Below are 25,975 nucleotides of genomic sequence, written 5' to 3'. Positions count from 1 at the left end.
AACATGATCAAGTAACATAAGAGTCACAAAAATGACAGAAGTTTCTGTCAAGCTAAATTATGTTTATTTTACATGATGAAGTACCCATTTATGCATAAAAATTATTATCCCAAATGAGAAAGCAAATTATGTCAGCATTTATAGTGATGAAGGTATGATTTTAGTACAACTTCAAAAAGAACCAAGAAGCAGTGACTGGTGATGAAAAAGAACAAAAGGATAATAAAATGAATAAACAAACTTACAATCTTGTTCCATGTTGGATCTTGCTAAACTAGTAGGAACATACATGTTTCTATAATTGTCCTTAACTATGCATTACACGGATAGTGGCTATCTGTCCAACATTGAACTTGGATTCCTTGCCAAGAATGAGCAGAGACTGAATTTTAGCGGTAAGCACAACACATCAATATTCAGACATAAAAGCTGAAAGTAATTAGTTCAGTGTGCTTAACAGTGCTGTTCATTGTGAATAAGTCTGGGCTGCTAAATATAGAGCCCCTCACTGAGGTGCTACTGAAAGCCAAATTAATCTTCCTGACCATTACAGCACTATCTTTAAAATTGTAGCCACACCCAATCAAAGTTCTTCCAATGACCTGGAAAAGCAAACATACCTCTAAATGATTAATTACATGGTGCAGACTTTGCTATCTGTTGCCTTTTTACCACACTATGCAAGGCCACCTTCCCCTGGCTCCTGGTTTTACTGCCCTCTTCATCCATCTTCATTGCGCTAATTAAATGTGTGTTTTGTGTTCCTGGAACACCACTTCAAGTTTCTTGAATAAAACTTACTCTTCTGACTTTCCACTTTCACTTTTATCACCACTCAAACACAAATATATAATTAGATATTAACTCCCTCTTACATGACATTCTATTTTATATACACGTGTATACAGAAAATACACTAGGCATTACAACATCTTCCTGTTATATGATGAAAGGATTATAGGATGATTAAAAGATTGTGTCAATGAATCTCTTAACATAGTTATTATTATATATCTCTTCTATTTATTAAATAAGACTTTATACAAATACATTAGGCAGCAATGACGCGACCAGAGACATTCTGCCGGGCCTTGCCATGCAGTCAGAAACTCCTCGCAGCCTTGCTAACCGAGCAGCGGTGCTCATCACACACCCATGCCATCTGGCCCAACTGCACGGCTCCCCACAAGTGTTAGTACTTATTTTCTCAGGTGATAACTAATTAGGGCTACTTTATGTAATTGGTGTAATACTAGGATACGTTTGTCACAAGGAAACATCTGTCTTATAACATCTAAAGGTGTGAATCTGCAGGGATCCAGGGGCATCTGGAATCAGGCATGGAAAGTCTTCAAGAGACATGTTTCAAACTCTTATACTTCATCCACTCTTTAAATCGGATTATTCCAGTTTTCTCCCTTCTCCTCCAGCTTTATAGAACTTAGCACATGCTCATAATATTATCTCTAAATTTTCATGTTCTTACCCTTCCCACAACCATGTAAAAATGTCACTAAGATTACAATCCAATACTCTGCAATATTTTGATAATCCTATCATAGTTTAGGGGTCCAAACCTGGGCAAGTGGTGGAAATTCAATGTATACATCATATAATTTTGTCCACATAGTAAAGAATGTTATTGTAAACATTTTATAAAATAGGTACCTGAAACACTTAATCTGTACAAGAGGTTATAAAGTTCTAGTAGTATTTTATTTTTTTAAGATTCATTTGTTTGAAAGTGAGATTTTCTAGAAAGAGAAGGAAAGACACTAAGAATTTTAATTTGTTGGTTCACTTCTCAAATGGTTACAATAGCAGGAGGGCTAGAATTGAGCTGACCTGAAATTGGCAGCCAGGACCCTCTTTCAAGTCTCCCAGGGTGCAGAGTCATAAGGGGCGGGGCCATCCGCCATTGCTTTCCCAAGCCAGATGTAGAAAGGTAGATTAAAAATGGAACAGCCTGGCCATGGCCTGGCACCCATATGGGATTCAAGTGGCAAAGGAATGATAACAGTTCAACTGGAGAGTGTCATAGAAATTGAATAGCAGAGTTTATGGTGGTTAATTTTATGGAGTCTTGAAATAAATGTTATAAAATGGAGAACAGAAATATTGGATTATTTTTAAATTTATTCCAGACACTTATTGAGCATTCAAGCACATACTACACCATGTAAAATAGCTCATCTGTTATGCAAAAGAATTCATATTCCAGAAATGAGGCATAAAACTCCACTTATCAATGAGTACTGCAGGTGGTTAAGAGTTCCAGTGTTCAAGGGGAAAGTAAAAGAAACAAGAAAATGCTTCTTTTTGTTATGAGTAAAATGCAGGCTTAGTTAGATTTCCATATGCTCAGTATAAAAAATAGAATAAAACACATGTAGAGCCAAATACACACACACACACACACACACACCCCTAGGATTCAAGAAAGTAATTTTGGAACTAAACAGTTAGTGCATAGGAAAAAAAAGGACTTGGAGTAGAAATGACTTTTAGTGAAATTGTTGAAAAAGAAGACATAGTACCATGGTGGAAATATCCTCACACATTTCTAATTATATGTGTTAGCATATGAAGACATGTGACATGTTTTTTTCTGGCCCCTTTTTTTTCTAGGTGAAATTTTCTTTATATGGAAAAAAAAATGAACTTCCAAGGGAAAGTCGTGGGTAAAATTTTCTTGCCTCAGTTCTAAGATTATAAGATTAATACTGTCTTATTTCTTCTGTGATATTTCTTCTAACAATCACAGATTTTGGTATTGTAAATTATCACCTTTTGTAAATTTTAAAAATTATTTGTGTAGTTGGAAAGTGGGAACCTAGTCGCTATTTATTAATTCATTATGTTATATGAAATAAATCAAATTCAGGAAGATTAATCCAATGAAGTTAACACTCATGGAATATGACAAAAGTTAAAAGAATGCTGAAAGTTATTCTATGTTGTGATTTGAAGAGAAAGGATAAGGAGGAACGCTAATTAATGGGCACTAAATTATACTTAGGTAGGAGGAAAAAATTCTGAGTTCTGATTTCCCAGTGTGGTAACTACAGATAATACTAACGGGTCTTGTAGTTCTCTGTAAAATAAGCCTAGAAGACAGCATGCTGGCTACTTTAAACTAAAATGAGTATAAAATGTTTGACAAAGTGTATCATGATTGAATATGTATTATTTCAAATCCGATGAAATCCTGGGTGATGTAAAAAAACAAAACATAAACGTGGATTATGGAATTTACTCATCTAAGCATGTAAAAACGTGGATGTAAATACAAACAATAAAAATAACTTCCATATATATTGAAACTGCTTAACCACATCAATCCCTGGAACTGGCTACCAATAAACAGTAAATAATAACTAGCTTGCATTATCTAAAAGGAACAATTGTTACATCAAACCACATGTCTGCAAAGAAGGAAGAGGTGCATACAATATGAGTTCTGTACAATAGGAGCAAAGAATGACGTGATGAGAACAATATGTGTTTAAGGGGATAGCTCAAAGGAAAGCTTTCTGTTTTGTTTGCTTTTGTTTTTACTTATTGCAGAGTTCAGTTAAGACTACACCACGCAGTTACTTCACTTAAAATTAATTTATTTTCACCAACTTTCTAAAATACATCACAAAGGCATTTGAAATAATGAATATGTGTCTTAAAAAGTCAATGAAAGTCACTTAGCTTTCAGAAAAGCTGCATTTAGAAAGTTCTAGCAAGTTTGAGGCATTACTGTCTGTGTTGCAATGAAACACAAGTGCCTATACACATGGAACTTAGCATAGGTCACACACACACTCACGGACTTTAAACCGCACTAAAGAGCAGAAAGTGATGTTTACTTATTTTTAATATTTATTTGTTTTTATTCAAAAGTCAGATATGCAGAGAAGAGGAGAGACAGAGAGGAAGATGTACCATCTGTTGATTCACTCCCCAAGTGGCAAAACAGCCAAAGCTGAGCCAATCTGAAGTCAGGAGCCAGGAACTTTTTCGAGGTCTCCCAAGTGAGTACATGGTTCCAAGGCTTGGGGCTGTCCTTGACTGCTTTCCCAGGCCACAAGTAGGGAGCTGATGGGAAATGGGACCATTGGGATTAGAACCAGTGCTCATATGGGATCCTGGCATGTTCAAGTGAGGACTTCAGCCATTAGGCTACCGTGCTGGGCTCTGAGGTACATTTATTCTTTTGAGATTCATGTATGACAATATTGTAGAAGAAGTAGATCAATCTCGGTTATACCTACACACCAAACTCATTACTTTACCAAAATGAATTTTAAAACATTTCAACTTAGCTAGTTACTACTAGATGTTGTTTAGAAAATCAGAATTGTAAAGTTTCAGCACTCAAAATTCTATATTCTTGATCTCCTAGTGAAATCTGTTCTTTTTTTCTCTAAGTTCTCCCATAAACATTGCAAAAGAAAATATAAACAAGTATTTCTAGATTATATTTTTTCACATTTCAACCCTGTAGTAATTATCAACCAAGAGAACTGAGATATTTATATCATCCTCAGAGCAGCTATAATCTGAAGGTGTCATGTTAAGAACTACATGTGACAAATAGAAAACAAACTCAGTGTTGGCAATATAGATAGCACCTTGCCTTTTTTGCAGGACTACTCTCACACTTGGAATAATTCCCGAGTATCTATGTTGCTGGATATTTTAGACATGCACACAAACATGTCTAAGAGCAGTGTATCAAATATATATCAGAATTCTTGTTGTAGGACACTGGGTTCCTCAATTCTCACTAAGTATTTTACAACCTTGAGAAACTACCTATCACACCTTTTGGCAAAACTTCTATGCAAATTAGGTATCCATGTACTAATGATTCAATCATCCATTGTTTTTCCCCCTTAATCCTGTAAGTTTCACTCACACTTACTTGTTAGATATTAGTGCAATCACTATAAACTGAGTGTAACTTTTCTCATTTCATTATGAAGATATTAAACCAGAAAGAAGGGTAAATGTGAGCATGAGAAGGAATGCTAGATTTTCCCCAGACTGGGTATCTTGAGGGTTCTCACCAATGAGCTAAGACCATACCTGCTCTTACATGATTCTTTCCTTGAAAGTGTCTGTAATTATGATTTTGCCAGTGTTTCTGGTTACCAGATTTTCTCAGTGAATTTGATGGGCTTTTGTTAGGATTTCCTATTATGAGTCATGCATTCATTAACAATTTCTTTATAATTTTGTATGGTAGAGAAACCTGGCAAGTTTTACAGAGTGGAACTAATGCTTGATGAATTCATGTGCAAAGCATTCAATATAAATTTTGCACACCAAAGAGAATGTCACTGCATCTGAACTACTGCAAAACTTCCTTGAAATACTGTTGATGCCCATTTATGGCAAATAAGAATCTTAACAACTTGCATATAATTGTACTTGTCAGCAGCACCTATAACTTGAATGCAAGCTTTGAAGGGCTACATTTACTATGTCAAAGGCAAATTAGCAGCTGCTCAAATGGAAATGGTGGAATTTTAATATAACATCTGCAAAAGCAGTTTAACAGCTCTGGAATCAGCTTTTTCTCACCAAAGAGCTTTCAGTGTGTTTCATTGAGAAACTGCTCACTCCATATGTCTCATGCAGTATTTTATAATCTCCATAATGACAAGTAGTTTAACTGGTTTGGCTGTCTTAAAGCTTTTTGTGTCATCATGAGTTGTACATCTCCTTCTTACATTCCAAATGATAGTCAAGGTCATCATAATAGTTTATCAATTTATATATCTTCCTAATATTTTCATGTTAGTCACATAACAGGAAAATCTGATTGACTTCCCTAATGGCCCTGATGACTAGGACTGAGGCAGGTAGAACCCAGAATCCAAGAACTTCATCCAGGTGTTCAATTCAGGTCTAGAACAGGATCATCATCTGCTGATTCTTCCAGAACATTAGCAAGGAGCTCAATCAGAACTCAATAAGAACGCATGCTGGCAGGTGCCCATAAGGATTTGCTTACTACTCCATAATGACATCTTCACAATTTTTTAAGGATTTACTTTATTTTTATTGGAAAGCAGATATACAGAGAGAAGGAGAGATGGAGAGGAAGATCTTCCATTCATTCATTCATTCTCCCCGCAAGTGGCCTCAATGGCCGGGACTGAGCAGATCGGAATCCAGGAGCCTGGAGACTCTTCCAGGTCTCCCACAAGGTACAGGGTCCCAAAGCTTTGGGTCGTCCTCAATTGACTTCCCAGGCCACAAGCACGGAGCTGAATGGGAAGTGGGGCTGCCAGGACTAGAACCTGTACCCATGTGGGATCCCAGCATGTGAGGGAGAGGACTTGATAGCAAATGGAGGCTTTACCTCGGTACCACAAACCCTATCACCAGCACTATTTCTGTAATGCCAATTTCTCCCAATCAAGTCATGCCTGTGTAATTTACTTAATTAAATTAAGCAAACAGGCTCAAGGTCCCAGATGTGTCAGATTTTAATAGAGTGTTAAAATATAGTTGCTCATAGGAAGTGTGTGTGAGGCTGATCACACCATAATTTTGTTTTTAATAAATTATTGAGAAGCAGTTTTCATGAACAGAGTAGTCTTTTAGGAACGTGATTGAAAAATTAGGTTGGGCAAAAGAAAAAGCTCGGTATGCAAATTTCAACCAGCTCTTATTTGAATTAAAGTGCTAACAAGCAAAATGCTAGTCAATCTAACAAATATGAAAAAATACATGTTAGGTAAAACAGCTATCACCAGATGAAAGCACAGCCCTTGTTAGGAAGTTAGTCTATCAATGAGTTTGAATTAATCATTATTTTTTATAAAATTAGTAAGATTAAGTCATTTTGGAAGCACATATATTTTTTCACCTAAAAGACTTAAGTATTTTTAAATTTATCTTCAAAAATTTGAATAACATTTTTAAATATATGCCACATAGGACCTGTGGGTTGATGTCGGTGGCCAGTCTCCCTCCTCTGGGTACTGGCTTGGTTAGGAGGCTCCATATGAGTTCTCTCCTTATCTCTCCCTCCCCCCCAGAAGCAGGAAGAAGACAGAAAATTTGGAAACAAGCATCACACCCACTTTTCCCTATAACCTTAGGTCCTTCCCACCCTGATCAACTTTGTAAATGTCATCTAAAATAAAATGCACTATAAAAATTTAGATGTACCTAAAAAATGTATGGCCTAAAGATTATCTGTAATGTGATCTTTTTAAATAAAATTTTATGCAACTGTTAAATTATATTTGACATGAAGCTGATTTTTTTATCTTCAGTCATATCTAGTCAACTGCAATATAACATAGTTGAGGGTTACTAAAAAAAATTCATGATAAAATAAAATGAAGATAGGTTCCTGCCAAGCAGGCCTGAAAAGGCAGCCGAAGACAGCTCTCATACTGGGGTCACTGCCATGCAGGTGGAAGATCCACATGGAATTTCTTGTTTCTGCAGTGGTCTAACCCAGACCTGGCTGTCACATGCATTTTGATAGAAAACCAAATGAAGACCCTTTCTATCTTCACATACAGGGTGTATATAAGCAGGATGATGGACTCAGCAGAAGAGCTGGCATCAAAATCAGGCACTCTCATATGAGATAAGGACATCCCTGGTAACAATAATTGCTGAACCAAGTGAGAATTTTCAAATTTGATTTATATAATGTATGTTTATTAAAAGAGCTCAACACTCTGAAAGAAACTAGCCATCACACATGTAAGCAGGAGATAATTTAAAGGCTAAAACTCAACCAATATGTATTAGTCTTCAAACATGATTGCTTATTAAGCCATGGAAACCAGAAATCTGAAATATGTAGTTAAATGACCAACAGCCTAAAAGAAAAAAAAAATGGCCAGAGATATCAGCAACTTATCAATGTGCAGGAAAATCTGTTGACTGATAAACATAATGGGAAATCTATATTTTTACAAATATTTAAAAATGGGATTTAAGAAAGCATTGTTCACAACTCATACTTGACAGAATTTAAAACAGAAAATGTTTTTTGAAAAAGTCTGTAAAAGCACACTGAGTCCTATCTGTCTTTGAGAATGTGAACTAAGGGTGCTTTTCAAGAAAGCAGTGTGAGAATATACATTCAAAATGAAACATCTGTATCTGTGGGGAGAAGTCAAAGCCTGTTTTATCAACAGGATCCCTTGTATATTACAGGTAGTAACACATTAGCCATGCAAATTTTATCCTTCATATTAATTGGCCATGACTTTTAGACAGAGTTCAGATGAGAATATTCAATTATACAAAAAAAGAATTAGGAAATAATCAAAGATCACATTTTATAAGAATGGTTAGCTTTCCAATAATATTGTGAGTTGCTAAAAGTGTGAGTCATGCTGGATAAACAGATAAATGTGTTTCAAGACAAGGCAATGATCGCTTTTTATCCTTACACTAACCTAACTTCATCAAAGTTCAAGATATTTTTACACATTGGTAAGCTATCTGAAAATCAACCATCTAGTAAATACAAGCAAGTTACTCTCGGTTGTGCCAGCCTGCTATTCCTGTAATCATTAGGATTTTGCAATAGGTACTGAAAACTACTTATTTGATACCAAGCTTTTACTTTTTTCCTCCAATACAAAACGCTACCCTGAGAGTACAATCTAGAATTTATAAAAATAAGATTTAGCGTGTAGCTCCACTTTTTTATGTTGTTCTTGTCCGTCCCCAGGTAAGATACGGTCTTTGAAGGGGTAAAAATATTCCACTAGAGTCACCAGAATGTACCTAGAGTGAGGGTGAAATCAGGGCTGTTCCCAGCTGCATTAAGGGAAAATAAAATGCAGAGAATCTTCAAAAACTTCTCCTGTGGAAAGAGATAGAATAATAACAAACTCCAAGATGATAAAAGGTAATACAGGAACCATAACAGCATTGTGTTACATTTCAAAGTTTGTGTCATTGTTAGTGCATTATCTTTTTCCATCCTCTGCAACCTTGTGAAGTACATATTACTAAGACTGAGTGACTTAGACCGCACATTGTGCAGGGCAAGTGACGTGTCTGTAGTGATCAATCCAATCCAGGGAATTAATTTTTCATTTACTTTGCTAGGCTTTGAGTTCACATGGATTTCATGCTACAACACATATCCTTGTGCCTGTTATTGAAAACTGTCTTCTGTAGGACTTCAGAGCACATGCTGTGGTAGTCTGGAATTTGTTTAGTCTCAGGTTCCTCAGTGGTTGGCTATGTTTAATTCCTACAAGACCTGAGCTTTTGCTCAAATCTCACTAGATTCTTGATTCCCACTGGACCAAGAGCACTGAAGTCAGCTAGCTATTTCACATATTGGCTTCACAAAGCATCACCAGGACCTGGACATCTCTGCCGTTCTGTCAAGGCCACCACAGGTGTACTAACTACTGATAGTGCATATAAAGGGTGAGTCATGTGTGGGACTTTTTAATACATATAGTAATTCCCAAAGGAACTAGACCCAAAGGCACCTATATCTTACATTCTATTCCATAGTTAATATAGTACTATTTGACTTTAGCTACTAATGTTACACTTAGTTTTGCAATTGAATGATAAAATTAACACTTTCTGAGTTCTGGCAACATAGTCAGGATCATATTCATACCTTTGTCTCATTCCACAATCAAAATTCTGTTAGGTAAGTACTGATTTTATGAATATTTCATACACGAGTGAAAACAGGCAATGAAAGGTGAATTCCCTCACCTAAGTAATTAAAGAATAAAGCCAGGATTCCAATCCAGGCATTCTAAACTTAATGGGGTAATTTTGAAGAAAGTTCTTAAAAGTAAATTCATTGGTTTCAGGGCAAATTTTTCACTTGTCCAACGATAATTCATTTTAGATTTAAGATACAAACTGAAAAACAAACACAGGCGTGCATCATGATTTTTTTTATAAAATTAGTAAGATGAGGACATTTTGGAAGCAGATATAATTTTTCACCTAAAAGACTTAAGTATTTTTAAATTTATCTTCAAAAATTTGAATAACATTTTTAAATATATGCCACATTGGACCTGTGGGTTGATGTCGGTGGCCAGTCTCCCTCCTCTGGGTACTGGCTTGGTTAGGAGGCTCCATATGAGTTCTCTCCTTATCTCTCCCTCCCCCCAGAAACAGGAAGCAGACAGAAAATTTGGAAACAAGGATCACACCCACTTTTCCTTGTAACCTTAGGTCCTTCCCACCCTGATCAACTTTGTAAATGTCATCTAAAATAAAATGCACTATAAAAATTTAGATGTACCTAAAAAATGTATGGCCTAAAGATTATCTGTACTTATAATTATTTTAATGTTACGATTTGCCCTGGGCTATGGTTTAACAGTGCAACACTAGAAGTCATGAAGTAAATCATGGTTTTGTCAAAGCTCTCTATTCATTCTCACTACAAAATAAAGCAGTAAAATCATGAAGAGCTATAGAGGGAAAAAATGACAAAAACATCCTCCATTACATTAAAATCATTGAGCTTTCCTATTCTTTAATAAATATTTCCTTTCATTATTCAAGATTCACATACTGTCACAATTTAATAATCTCAGGTTTCCGTTTGAATGCTGTGAGAATTCTATTTGCAATACTTCAAAGACATCGTTCCCCTTCTGTGACCAGTAGCCACAGATTCTGCAATGATTTAAAAAGATGAGCTTTTGTTTTTAATCATCATTTTGAGCTGCCACTGAAACAACTGAGCTATCAGAGGGAATCTAAAATGTTCCCTGAGTTACAGAATGCGTTTTTAAGGCACAATTTTTTCATGGAAAAAGCAAGTTATCTTACAAAATAAAAGTAACTAGATTGAATTATGAAGAGAAAAGAGATTAGCATTGATACCAAGAAACTCATTTGTTCACTAAATGGCCCCAAATTTAAAATTCAACAGTGATATCTCAAATTATATGAATTATAGATACAATGTTGCATATTTTTATTTGTTTATAACGTTTTTCCTTATATCAATGTAGAATATAAAAGCATATTATAAATTACTAGTTTCAGCAACATTTCACGCTAAAAATAAATGGTTTAAGTATAAACAAAAATTAAAAGGAAAAACACTAATTCAGTAATGTCAGTGTCGTCTGTCTTTCTTTCTTTCTTTCTTTCTTTCTTTCTTTCTTTCTTTCTTTCTTTTTTTCTTTCAAGGTTTTCATTGCAAAGTGATATATACAGAGAGAAGCAGAAACAGAAAGGAGAGATCTTCCCTCTGTTGATTCACTCCCCAAGCAGCCGCAACAGCCAGAACTGAGCTGATCCGAAGCCAGGAGCTGGGAACTTCTGGGAGGTGAACGTGAAGCTGGACCAGTGGGACAGCACTTATCTGGCTCCCAGTGCGTTCAAGGTGAGGACTTCAGCTGCTAGGCTATTGTGCTGGGCCCGTCAGTGCCATTTTCCAATGAACTAAAGAAGTGAAAAATATATGGAACTAAAGTCAGACATGGCAGAGACAATAAAAGTGCGCTAGATATTGGGGGAAAGCTTGAAATGCTTACTTTATCTTCTCACATGCAAACAAGAAATTTCTGACTTTCAGGGAAAGAAACGGAATTACAATCTATTGAAAAAAATTATATAGACTTTATTCTTTGTCCCTCTAAAATATAAAATCTCAGGAAAGTGCTCACTGTCATAATCGCAATGCCTACAATACTATCTGACATTTAGCATATTCTCAAAGAAAATTTAATGAATAGTAGATGCAAGGAAATGTGTTAATGTCTTTTAAATGAATATGTCAAAAGGAAAAAATTGCATGTGAGGTTGATAGCACATGATATTTAATTGGAAGTCATTTAGTGAAGAAATCAATTCACAAGCCATCTGAAAGTATTCATTCTGAAACATGAAGAAATAGTATGGGAATTGTCCAAATCAGCATGCTGTCTGTGATGATAGTAAATTAATATTTATGAAGTACTGCAGAGACCCCCTTAACTCCTATAGCAATGGGCAGCAATAATACGAATTCTTAAGTCTAAATTTATCATTCTGCATCTATAATATCATATGAAGCATGTCACTATGGAGCAATTATCATAAAACGGTAGCTTATTTTAAATCTTTTCATCTGAAACAAACTCATGAATTCTCTGCATGGGAAAAAAATCTCATTACCCCAATTTTCAAAATCACAAAATTGATAAATATGTTTGAGTGCATGTAAACATTGGGTCAAATATTAAAATCAGGGATATAATCTGTGCATAAATATTTGCTATATCAATAGATGTTGGAATCCTAATTAAGTGCCTCCATTTGTAAGGGAAAAGATATGGCTCTTTTGTTTATTCTAAGAAAAAAAAGAACAAATAAATCTATAATATGTAATCCATAACATGTAAATCCATAACATGTAATAGCATGTTACAACACTGAGGTCCATCAACATAGCTGGGAAAATTTTTCTAACAGGAAAATATTTAAACATAGCATCGGGCACAACATAATGGTTCAATTGGCTGATCCTACAGCTCCAAACACCTGCATCCCATATGGGCTCTGGTTCTTGTCCTGCTGCTCCATTTCCCATCCAGCCAGCTCCCTGCTTAAAAAGACCTGGAAGAAACTCCTGGTTTCAGGCTTCAGACAGGCTCAGCTCTGGCTGTTATGGACATTTTGGGAGTAAACCAGTGGATGGAAGATCTTTCTGTCTCTCCTCTCAGTAAATCTGACTTTCCAGTAAAAACAAAACATAATAATAAATCTTTTTTAAAAAAGCAATAAGAAAAATGTTAAAGTTATCCATATGTAAAGGATGATGTAGACAGAAATGCAAGGGACCATAGATAGTCATAAAAAGATGTATTTGTGATGGCAATACATTTGGAAGTATCTTGTAAGCAATGCAGAGGTTAATTGTGCAACGGTGGTTGAAATCATAGATAAAACCTTGTGTTGTGGCAGGGCATGGTAATCTTCCCACTGCATTTCAAGCATTATGAGAGGGCACCATTTCATGTCCTGACTGCTCCATTTCCAAAATAGCTCCTTCTTAGGCCAGTGAAATCAGCAGAGGATGGCCCAAACCCTTGGCCTGTGCACAAACGCGGAAGACCTGGAGGAGAGTTCTGGCAACCGGCTTAAGCTCAGTTCATCTCCTGTCAATACAACCATGTAGGGAGTAATTCAATGAATTGAAAATCAATCATTCTCTCTCTCTCTCTCTCTCTCTCTCTCGTCTGAAAATCTGCCTTTCCAATAAAAATAAACATTTCTTGAAAAGCATATATAGAAAAGTTAGAATCAGATTGCCTAAATAGAAATTTTTGAGGCTGACATCACTTACTTCAAAAAGATTAGAAGAAACACTTCATTTATGTCATGTATGTTCCATACATAGATCAGAACATGAAGTATACCAGATAAACATCTCTAAGTTGACTAATCAAGAAAATAAGTGATGTATCAAGTGTTGTGGTATACTGAGCTAAACTGCCAATTGCGATTCAGCATCCCATATCAGTGATGGTTCAAGTCCCAGGTAATCTAATTCAAATTCAGCTTCCAGCTAATGCATTATAAGAGAACACATATGATAGATATCCCAAGTTCCTGAACCCCTGCCTTTCAAGCAGATGAAAATAATTAATAAATACGCAATTATAAAGGAAAAATGAATGCATTATTTATCATTAATATGTATTATATGTGTAATGCAATATCATTTTAACAAATTCATTGCATGTCATGATAACTGAAAATCAATCTGTATGGTCAAGCAATCCCCTCCTGGGAATATATTCAAAGGAAAGGAAATCTGCATGTGAGAAATTACACTGCAAACTTGTATTTTTATCAATACCACCCACAATAATGAAGACATGGAAACAACACAGACGGCATCAAAAGATCAATCGATAAAGAGATTATGGTACAACGACTCCATGAACTACTACTCAGCCATAACAATGAACTTCTACCATTTACAACAAAATTGTCCCAACTAGAGAACATTATGCTCAGTAAAATAATCTAATCCCCAAAGGGCAAATATCATCTGTTCTCTCCAATATAAGGCTGACCTCAGGGAAAGTGCAAAACAAATTGATATTTAGGCTAACAAATACGTGCATATATCCTCATAAATAACCTGTATATTGAAGGCTAGCACAAGTCGAAGTAAAAATATCTTTTAGTACGCATTTACTCACTATTGAAGGGAGGACCCCCAGGAAAGCAGAATGTTGAACTTGCAACTATTGCTGGAGGACTATACCTCTGTAAGAATATGGCATGGATGAATAGTGGGAGGGAAAATGGGGAGGGAACAGGAAAGGGAAAAGGGGAATACACATACCTACCCAATTAAATCAAGGAAAATAATAAAACCTAATTCAAAAAGAAGAAAGGGACGAAAGAAGAAAGGAAGGAAGGGAGGGGACATGGAAACAGGGAGAGTCATGGGGGAAAAGAGACTTAATATATTTATATTTTAGGAATTGCATCAATGAAATACATTTAATCTGTAAAAATACTAAAAATATACCAAAATATTAAGATTTAAATACAAAATTTAAAACAAAATAAGTAGTTTAAGTCTATGCAGAGTGATTATATTTCTTTTATTTTGTATATTTGTCTATCTGAGAAAGAGGCAGAAAAATAGAGAATGATAGCTCTCAACAGATGATTCACAGATCTCAAAATAATCCCGGCTGGGTCGAGATCAGACCAGAGCCAAGAATGAAGAATTCAATCCAGGTCTCCCACATTGGTGCCAGGAATCCAATTTTCATGCATTTTTCATAAACTTCTTGAAGATCTCTAATGCACTGATACTATATCTGTTAATCCCTGTATTTACAGATGATGAGAACATATTAATACAAAGTGAGGCAATGTTTAAAATTGGGAGAAAATGATGACAAAGGTGGCTCAGTAGTACAAACACTGTTGAGGCACAAGGACTGTGCAGTTAATGGAACAGGGCTTTAATTGAGAAGTCTTGACAACAAGAATAGATTAAATCTCCTAACTCTGTGTGTGTGTGTGTGTGTGTGTGTGTGTGTGTGTGTGTGTGTGTGTGTGTGTGTGTATTATCTGTGAATTACCTAAATAACATCTCTACATTATTTTTTCTTTCCTACATGATTAATGAAGACAAAGTCATTTAAAGATGCAAATTTCTGGCAGAAAAAAATGATGGTTCCCTTTGCAATTATGGGAGCAAGAACACCATAGCAAATATAGGAATAATTTCATGAGCATGAACTAAATTTGACTTGTTTTTATTTCTAAATTTTATCTAATTTCAACTAATTGTTTAATTTTGTATTATTATGTGAAGCCAGCTACTTTATGTAAACTCCGATTTATCATAAAGGTTATCATATTTTATAAAAATGTTAATAAATAGAATCTGACTGCTCAGGTAAGAGTCCAGGCTGCTGCCATTTTAATGTAACATACTTGCTGAGAGTGGTATGTGAAACATAAAACTGTTTCTTCCGAGTTTTAAAAAGGGATGTAAATGCAGAATATTTTGAAATTCCATAATTTTCTTTGATGTTTTCCTAAGTACACCGTAATTTATAGTAATTTAACAGTAATTTACTAATTACACTCTAAAGCAACATATCTAGTATGCTAAAGTTTGAATCTCTATGTTAAATTTTACCTAAAAATATGACACACTAGGAGTAGATCATAATCTACTTATTTTTATTTTAAAGTCAAGTTTGCAGATAAAAGTAAGAAACAGAGAGAAAGATTTTCCATTCACTGGCTTACTCCCCAAATGGCCACAACTGCTAAAACCGAGCTAAAGCCATGAGGTGGGAACTTCCTCTGTGTTTCCCACTTGAGTGCAGGGACCCAAAGCTTTGAGTCATCCTCCCATGCTTTCCCAGGCCATGACCAGGAACTGTATGGAAATTGGAGTAGCTGGGACAAAAACTGGTACCCATACAGAAACCAAGCAATTGCAAGATAAGAATTTAGCCACTGAGTCATCACTTTGGACCCCACATTAGATTTTTAAATCTTGCATAAATTATTATGTGATACAGGAAGGTAATTATCAAGTTAGTTTTTGAAAGGAGATATTTAGTAAAAGAAAAATCAAGGCTGCTTTTGCATGTTAACATACCTATAGCTTGACTGCAACTTCACTGAAAGACACTGAATATGCACATTAAAAACATTCTTGCCTCGTTTACATAAATGATGTTATCCTTGTTTCACACTTCATTATTTATTATTCAGAAAAGTGGAATTTTCTAGTTAGATAATTGTATAGATTACAAAAATGGGAATCATCCAATTCTGAATTATTAAGATAACACACTTTCATTTATCAGTTTGTAAACTTATATTATGCTAAACACCAGTCATTAATATTTCGATTTCAAGGATTATCGACAAATACAGGGGCAAACTCTCAATAACATAGCATACCCTAATTCAAGAGCTTTCAAAGATGGACTAGAACTATTATGTGATAAAGAAAGGCTTTTATAATTGATGATCAGAAATGTAGTTATATTCATATTCATCTAGAACATTTCATGGGGATTGATTAAGTGTTGCATGCCAATAATTCTGTCAATATCGGATTCTTCTTTAACCTTTAGATACAGAAATAGACATTCCCCCAAAAGCCAAGAGATTTCACTCTTACAGTACTAACTAGAACAGCCTACTTTTTTTATGATAATCTTGAAAATTAGAAACAGAGCAAACTGAGAAGTAAAAGAAGGCTATCTGTCATTACGGTTTCCATGTTTTAACAAACTATTCAAAACCACGACAGAAGGGAATGGTAGTGTGGCCTGGTTAGAATATGACCTCACATCCTAACTTGAGCAACATTCAGTCCTGCCTCCACCTCTGCTCCTACTGTAGTGACAGGGAAGAAGCCAATACAGCACTAGGACTTAAGTTCCTGCCACCAACTTGGAAGACCTGGATAGAGTTTCTGGCTTCTGGGTTCACTCTGTTCCAATTCCAGCCATGGCAGTCATTTGGGAAGTAAACTAAATGATGAAAGATTACATATCTGTATTCAGCATATCTAGCTTTGTATCTATTGATCTACTTACCGAATCTACCCTCCTCTTCCTTTCTCTCAATGTGTGTCATTTTGACATTCAAATAAATATTAAAACAAGCAAACAAACAAGAAAAACTGTGTCTACATAGTCAAATAAGCATGAGGGTATAATGCCATGCCTGTTTCTCTTCCACATCAGGAACGAAAAGAATCACCTTCAGATGGTTTCCTATAATTGTAAGTTCTTTTGAACCCTTTATTTTTCTGTGTGAGATGAATAAGTAATTAAAACCGAAAGGAGACGTCCAGATGCATTTATGTTCTGTTGAGGCATACGTTAGCCTGGTCATATTTCCAGGATTCCTGTATTTGCTGGGAAACTCACATTAATTCACATTACATTTAAATGGTGATCAGTTAGTTATAAAGAAAGCAATTAGCATGCATTAAAATATTTTTTAAAACAGTAATTTTATGTTATAAAGAAGATATAAATCCTTTATACAGTATTAGGAATTAAATCCCATAACTAAGTATATAATTAAATTATACTCATTGAACTAGTTTGAATGTATGCTATTTTATTTAGAGATTTATAAAATATGGCTAAAGGGACACATGTTTTATGATTGTACCCTTTTGGTATAAGTATGAGAACCATGCATAACTATCAAAGTTTTGTTTCAATCATAGAGTGAATGCCTTTCCTGTGTGCTCAGAAAACACAAAACACATTGTGAGCTACAAGCTCAGGCAAGGTGAAAGACAATGAAGTCATTTTCAAGATCCAAGGAAATCTGTGACACTTCAAGATTACTTTTTTACAAGGTGTATAATTTCTGTTTGTGTTTTATCATTTTGTGGACACTTCAGAGAAACATGTGGGCCCAAAATCCCTTCTGGTCATTCTGATTTGTATGCCCTACCATTTTGAGCTCTTCCATGGAGTTACACACGTAAAGCACATACCTAAAACCCTCATAGTATCAAATTATCTATTTCAGTGTATAATGTCATCAAATGATTCATTGGAAAACTGATTTCATTTTAATTGCTTTCTTTGCTTTCACTGTTAGGCTGGCTAAATGATCTGGTGAAATTTACTTAGAACACCAAATTTATGAATAATATAATTTAAAAGCTATACAAAAATTAATCTAGGATAAATCCATTATTTTCCCTTTCATTTGTTGCATTTATTATATTTAAAACAATTAAAGTTGCATTCATTTATAAAAATGTCAAAAAATCCAGAGGCAATTTTAAATGAGGAAATATTTTAATGCCCTTCTTGTGAATTCCTCCTACCTTCTCTTTCTACCCATGAAAGAAAATATTTGAATGGACCTACAGGTCTTCTCTCTTTGTGGTTAAGATCACTTTTATACATAAAGTTACACTGATTTGCTAAATGAACATGAGAGCATACTGAAGGATTTTTTTCTACAAAATTGTTTTAAAATCTCTTCATGAAACAAACAAAATACTCCTGAATACAATCCCACATTTAAAAATCTACCTCATTTTTTGTAAAGGAAGCAAGTTCACATATAATGTTTTCCATACTACAGATGTGACAGTTTTTAATCAAATAATCTCCTTGACAGGCCATACATATTGCTTTTAGAAATTCCTCTTAAACTATATTATCTTAACAATCACAGGGTCACTTGCCTACAGTCTGAATGATTTGGAAAGAGATTTCTAATTGAATATTGGGCTTTTGGTAGACATTCAGTGAATAAACCTCCAAAACTATCTAACCAGTTTTCTTCCTGCCATAAATAATGAAATAGAAGAGGCAGCGTTGTGCTGCTCAGAGTTAAGCTGCTGTTTATAGTACAGACATCAAGTGGTGATGTGGTTGAGCAAGTTTAGCTACTTTACTTCCAATAGAGCTTTCTGTTTCTGCACTTGGGAAGGTACCAAAGATGACCCAAATACTTGGGTCCCTGAAAACCCTGGGAGATCTACATGACTTTCCTGGCACCCAGCTTGTGCCTTGACTAGACCTGACTTGTCACCAGTTAGAGAGCAAACCCATGGTGCCTCACTCTTTTCTCTCTCTAGCCATCTCCCTCTTTCTCTTTCTGTGTTTGTGTGACATCTAGCTCTCTACCACTCATCCTTACAAATAAATAAATGAATTAATCTACAGAAAAGAAATAAAAGACAAATTTGAGTTCACATCCAATACTGGATTTCATTGCTCTTAGATTTAATTCCATAATAAGTAAAAGTGGTAACTGTGTTTATGCTACTATTTTTATTGATTTTTCCCATAAGTCTAAATATTTCAGATATATTAATTTCAATGGAACAAATTATTTTTGCACATGTTCTGTTTAATATTTGACTTATTGTGTTTTCCGATCGATTTCAATGAATTCATGGTTTTCAGATACTTACTCAAAACCTGCATCTTCTTATGTATTTCGATGTTTCAGTGTGCTGGCTCAAAATCCAATATTGGATTCTCAATCCATCATTGGTTTTGCAGTCTCAAATATAATTATGAAGGATGCATATCTCTAATTGTAAAAACATTTATATATAATCAAATCCAGCATTTTCACATTTTTCTCTGTTTATCTGACATTTTTGGTATGGTGTAGCATTAACCAGGGCATTATTTCTTACACAACTAGGTAGCTAATTTTCTCAGAAGTAGACATTTACTAGATTATGCTTTCTCTACTTAGTCACTTTAAAAATTCCAATTTTTCTTAGCCTGGTTTGAACACATCTACATATTCCATTTAGAGCTCTTCCTTGATTTCACCCATTTTGTATTTAATTTATTTCAAAATCTTTCAGAACCAGAAATTTATCCATACTGAAGTATCATTACAAGTGAAGATAAGATGGGAAGATCCAAACACACAAACCATTTTCTTCAATTCAGTCTCTGGGATGCAATGTTAAGGAATTCGCATGTCCATAGAAGCAGAGTTTTTTATTTATGCTCAATTACATAAATTACAAAGTATGTTCAGTCACCATGGCTTTGCAAATGAAAATAAATATTGATAATTTCCAAAAAGTCAGAATTAAACATTTGTCCCTACAGGTCTCTAAGTAGCAAATTTTAAAAGGGCAGGAAGAAAGCAAGCCAACAATCTATTCAGTATGCTTGTGCATCCCACTGCTGTGAGGAAACACTCATTGCTCTGTAGCATGTGTAAATGCTTCATCCTTCATCTACCAGGGGCATTATTGGGCCCCAACTGTGAACACTGAACGAAAGGCAAATTGCAGGCTGGAGAATTAACAAGAGGAAATGAAAAAGGAAACATTGTTCTAATCATTCTTTGAATACTTGAAATTATGAAGTTAAATCATTCCCTGAGGATTATGACTGTGATGGCTCTGTAAAGGAGGGGAGGCTGGTAGAGTAGGGTAAGATTTGTTGTTGTTTCCTTATATAACAAGGACATTGAGGGGGTGGACGTGAGGAAACTATTTCTTTTCAAACTCACACACACAAATCCCTTTAATTTTAGCCTTTTATTCAATCATTGTTTATTAAAGCAAAAATGAGAACTAAAATCCTCTGCCAAAGGAACACGGAGCAGATGTATAATGAGCCCGACCGTATTGCCCATAGTTAACGAAAATGCACCATGGGAGTTTTGAAATTACTGTATTGATATCATTGGAATAAAATATCTTAGGAACTCTGGAAATCCTTCAAAATCTTCAACATATGATTCTATTTTCAAACCCTTTGATCCTTAATTTACATGTCGGGATATACATCAATAATAATTTTGAAAATAAGTACTCAAACAAGTACAAATATAATCACATTTACAGCAGAACTAGTCACAATTGCCATCCTGTAGAAATACTTCGAATCTTCCAAATGTGAGCAGACGCACAAATAGTGGCACAGGTGTACACTGCAGTCTTTTCCTTGGATAAAACTGAGTGAAGAGCTGATAAAATTCACAATAGAAAAGAACTTTCAAATTAAGCTAATCAAACAATTTAGACTCCAAAGTTCACAAACTATACTTCATATGAAAGATAAAAACTAAGCATATCTGTGGGCATTTAATTCAGATTTTTATTTTCAATGCAATTGGGGAAGTAGGGATTGAGAACAAATTGCTTGATGATAAAGTCTTGCATTGTATTTGTGAAACTATGTAGAGGAATTAGCTAAGTAACGTTTTCAATATGGAAATTTCACTGTTTATGCTCCCCAAAGATGATTGTTAGCTGAATTCTATCTAAACAAATTATATTTTAAAATTAAAAGTTGGGTACTTTTATTTATATTTGCAAATGAGTTTTAAGAATGTGTAGGTAGCAGATAATTGAGACAAGTCTATATGTTATCCTCACTTTACTTATAATCATTGAGGTAAAAGAACATTTAACATATGAATTTCTCACAAATCTTAATTGTATAATACAGTATCGTGAAATGTAAAAAGGTGTAGCACACCTGTAAAGTGTGTGAGTTTCATATAATTGAAAACGTATGTGAAAAAGCAGCTATTGCCCCATTCCAATTCCACTAGTACGCTGTACTCTACACTTCTATGAGTTTGACGTTTTTAGAAATCTCATATATTTGGAAATGTGACTTAAATGCCTTAGCAGCTTCGTTCATGTTACTGCAAAGGATGAAATTTTGTGTTTGCTGTTGGTAGCAAGACAGCGTATTTGATTCCATGTGCATACCGCATCTTCATTATCCCTGTAAGTTTTGATGGACATCTAATTTGCTTCTATATACTCACTGTTGTGAATAGCATTGCTCTGTTCTGGCCGATGCAGCCACTTGGGGAGAGAATCAGCAGGCAGAAGATTTTTCTGTCTGTCTCTCCTCTCTGCATAACTGACGTTAAAATAACGAATAATTATACCTGTTTTACCAGGTGTGAAAGAGCACTTTATTTTAGTTTCCCTTCTCTCATTTTGTTTTGTTGATTATTCAGCTTTCATTTCTTCTAGGCAAATTAGTCACTAGGAGAACATAGTGACTGAGCATCATATCATGAATTCATTATACAGGTTGCAGAAATGTCTATCCAACACATTTATTCTGAAGCTCATAAAGTGGAAGGAAAACTATTTAAATGAATGTTATCTGGTTTAATTCCTCAATCATCAGTTCTATTCCTTTGTTTTAAGATCAAATAAAGGCCTTTATACTTGTATTTTTTATGATCTTCAACTAAATTCAGAAAATGTAGGAAAATTGTCTCAAATACACAGTTAGGAAAACTGGATATACCTCACAGATTGAGAAAATACCCAACTTGGATTTTTTAGGCTAATCATGAATTTTCGTGCAGGAAAATGGGACTTATCCTTTGAGCTCATGTGATGAAACGGAAATATAATTAAAAGAACTTGAGTTGTAAGTGAATACTAACAAAGTTGAGTGACAGTGAATGTGCCATAAATCCAGCAGTGGCATTTTCTTTTCCTTGAATTTTAGTTGCCCTGAGGAAAGTCTCAGTTCACAGAACAGAACATCAGAAACATGCCAATCTCAACTCCGCCATCTCTAAATATCACTGACAAGTCAAAACTAGCTAGATTTGCAAAGAAGTTTCTCTGACATTGTCTTTGTATGTTAGCTCTTCTGTGAAACATTTTAGACTGAATAATTCATAAATAGCAGAGATTCACTTATGGTTCTGAAGGCTGCAAGGTGTATTGCTTGCTGGTAAGTTTGCGTCTGATAAGCCCAGGCTCCACCTGGGTGTCTTGAACATCGTGCTTTTACATAGAGGAACACAAAGAAATGAAAACTGTATTCCCAAGGGCACTAGGAGACGTGGAAAGACAGACAGGGGAAAGCAGCTCTCTAAATCCTCTTTTATAATGATTTGGCCCCAGGTATAGTCAGCCCTCCTGATCTATTTCCTTAGGCCTCACTTCTTACTATCAGTACCTGTAGTTTAACTTACAACATGTGACTCTTGGAGGAAGGCATACATTCAATAAAAGGTTGAGTGATTAATCATTCAACAAACAAATGATTAATGTAGTGCGTGGATCTAAAATCTTGTCAAGGACAGACGTCCCTAAGCCCTCTTTTTCTCTGAAACTGTCATTTTTGTTATCTAGAAATGTTCCAGTTCGCAAATTATTTCTAAGGAAAAATATTTTTTAATATTTTTAATCAATCTATTTTTAGTATACCCTACTAGGAAAATAGTTAAGCAAAGAAACCTAAAAAATTCAAAATGCAATTTCTTAATTTATACACACTGAAATGTTTCAAAATTATCATTCAGGAGATGCATATCATTCTGGGTATAGATGATTAAAAATAAATCCTGTACAGTTGTAATCCTTGGAAAGATCACACTTTACTGAATTAACCCAGTAAACAGTTTTGAGGTAGCCAATAAAGTTCAAAAATTATCATACAATCAATATTTGAAGAGAAAAAAAAAACATAACTTAGTACAATACACAGAAGTTTTCCAGGAAAATGGGGAAATAATGTAAAGCAAGGAAGAGGAACTTAAGTTCTAATTATTATCAAATACCATCCTTTTGTTACTCAAGAATGAATGATGGATGTGCCCTTTTTTCATCACCCAGTGAATTTTTAAAAACATATTTTATTTATTTTTATTGTAAAGTCAGATATATACAGAGGAGGAGAGACAGAAAGGAAGATCTTCTGTTCAATGATTCACTCCCCAAGTGACTACAATGGCCAGACCTGAGCTGGTCCGAAGTCAGGAGTCAGGAGCTCTTCTACGTCTCCTATGCGGGTGCAGGGTCTCAAGGCTATGGGCCATACGCGAATGCTTTTCCCACAAGCAGGAAGCTGGATGGGAAGTGGGGCTGTCAGGATTAGAACCTGCACCCATATGGGATCCAGGCATGAATGAGATGAGGACTTTAGCTGCTAGGCCACCATGTTGGGCCCTACCGAGTGAACTTTTATCACATGCTCCATCTACTACCCTGAGACTGTCATTGATGAAAGCCTTTATGAACACAATGTAATCAAATCTGAGCAATATCACAATGGTCAACGTTTTGGATCTCACCAAACCCAAAATCATTAGTTTACACACTGGAAATATTAGAATACTCAGGCATTTACCAAACTCAATATATATTTTAAAAATAAGTTTTTAACACTGATAACTTATTAAAAAGTGGTACAAATTGAAAGCTTTCTAGAGATGTCTAATCATATCATAAGCTGAGATAAATGTACTTTTACCTACAAAAATTTCATACAAATAAACTTCAAATTTGTGGAGCAAGTTAGCACTACCAAAAGAGATGATTTGTTGATTCCTACCTTAAAATTACATGATAGAAAAATTTCCACGTTTTTTTTCAAATGATAAGTGCTGGAAATGATGTGGAAAAGCAAGATGCCTTAATGTACTTCTGACTTGAATGTAAATAACCACTATGTACGACAACATGAAGACTTCGCAAAAATCTAAAACTAGCTCTACCATATAATCTAGTCATTCCACTTCTAGGAATATATATCCATAGTAAATGAATTCACATATAAAAGTATTATCTATACCCCCATTGTGTTGCAGCTCAATTCGTAACATCTAACGTATGGAATAAACCCAGATGCTAATCAACTGACACATAATAAAGAAAATGTTATAAATATGCATGCATGGAGTACTACTCAGCCATAAAAAGAATGAAATTCTGCTTTATGCAACAAAATGGATGCAACTAGAAAACATATTTAAACAAATAAGCCAGACCCCAAAATCCAAATATTGTCAGTTTTCTTTCATTCATGACTTTTTATATAGAGTACTAAAAAAAACCCCATAATGTATATAGATATTGACAACTTGACATTTGATTAGTGTTTATAATCACTATCCATACACACCCACAGCCATCATTCTCGTACTTCTTACTTGAAGAACTCTTGATTTAGTGTAGTACTAAATCTCTGATTGTAAATAAATTCAAACTATGTTGCTGTAAAATTTAAAAAAAAAAAACAAGGAAGAAGAGGGAAATGAAGAGGGAAGAATCTATGCCTCACGGACTTCTATCTACGAATTATGCAACATCTGTCTTCCTTATAAGAATCTATTTATTTCATTACAGGTAATTGAACACTGGTATCACTTCCTATTCTGAATTTGAAACCTGTTATGTATGAAATCCTTTTCTATAGTTTTCACTTTTCTAAGTTTTTTCTAGATATTTGCTTATTTGTTAGGTGTAGTGAAAATATCATAAAGTCTGCCAATTGTGGGAAACTAGCAAGCGTTTGCTTTCTGGGAAATTCACAGCGCTGTCCTATTCACACACACACATACACACACTCAGTCTTTTTGCTTCATCTGTCTATCGCAAAATAGAACTGAAACCATTCACAACCTTCAGAGGGAATGAAAATGAGTTTCTCTAATATCATCCTTCTTGGATGGATTGAGTAACCGATGCCTGTAACTGGGCTTTGGGAATTTGTATGTATCTGTGTTTTGTTTCACTTTAAATTAATGCCATAAATTCATGAATGCTGCTAGCTCTGCAACACCTTGTGGGATGATATTGGTTATTCTGCTGGGAAACCTTAGAGACTTTATTAAATTAATTCTTAGAACAGATATCTTTGTTAAAAGAATGATTAACTCTGCTTAGAAAATGAAAGTGAATATGTATCAGTTTAAAAGTTTGTACAGTTTTATTTTACATATCTCAATCTGTCTATGGCACCTACAGATAAAATGTAAAAAGCTGGAGTTAGGAAAATAAGAAAATTAAAGCATATGGAGCATGTGTAATTAATTTTATTTGTTTTCTGACCAAGCAGTTTAGAGTACTTGTGATCTGTAAATAGCATAAAAAATTAAGAAATGCCGTGCTATTTTTAAAATGCTGATATTTTTCATACAAATGCTGATTATTCATACAAAGCATGAAACAGAATCTTTTTAATAGAACTTTTGTAATCATTAATATAATGTAAATCAACTA

This window comes from Ochotona curzoniae, unplaced genomic scaffold, assembly GCF_017591425.1.
Source record: "Ochotona curzoniae isolate NIBS_2020 unplaced genomic scaffold, NIBS_Ocur_1.0 scaffold_3890, whole genome shotgun sequence".
In the NCBI taxonomy this organism is placed as follows: domain Eukaryota; kingdom Metazoa; phylum Chordata; class Mammalia; order Lagomorpha; family Ochotonidae; genus Ochotona; species Ochotona curzoniae.
This window is presented reverse-complemented; position numbering follows the sequence as displayed.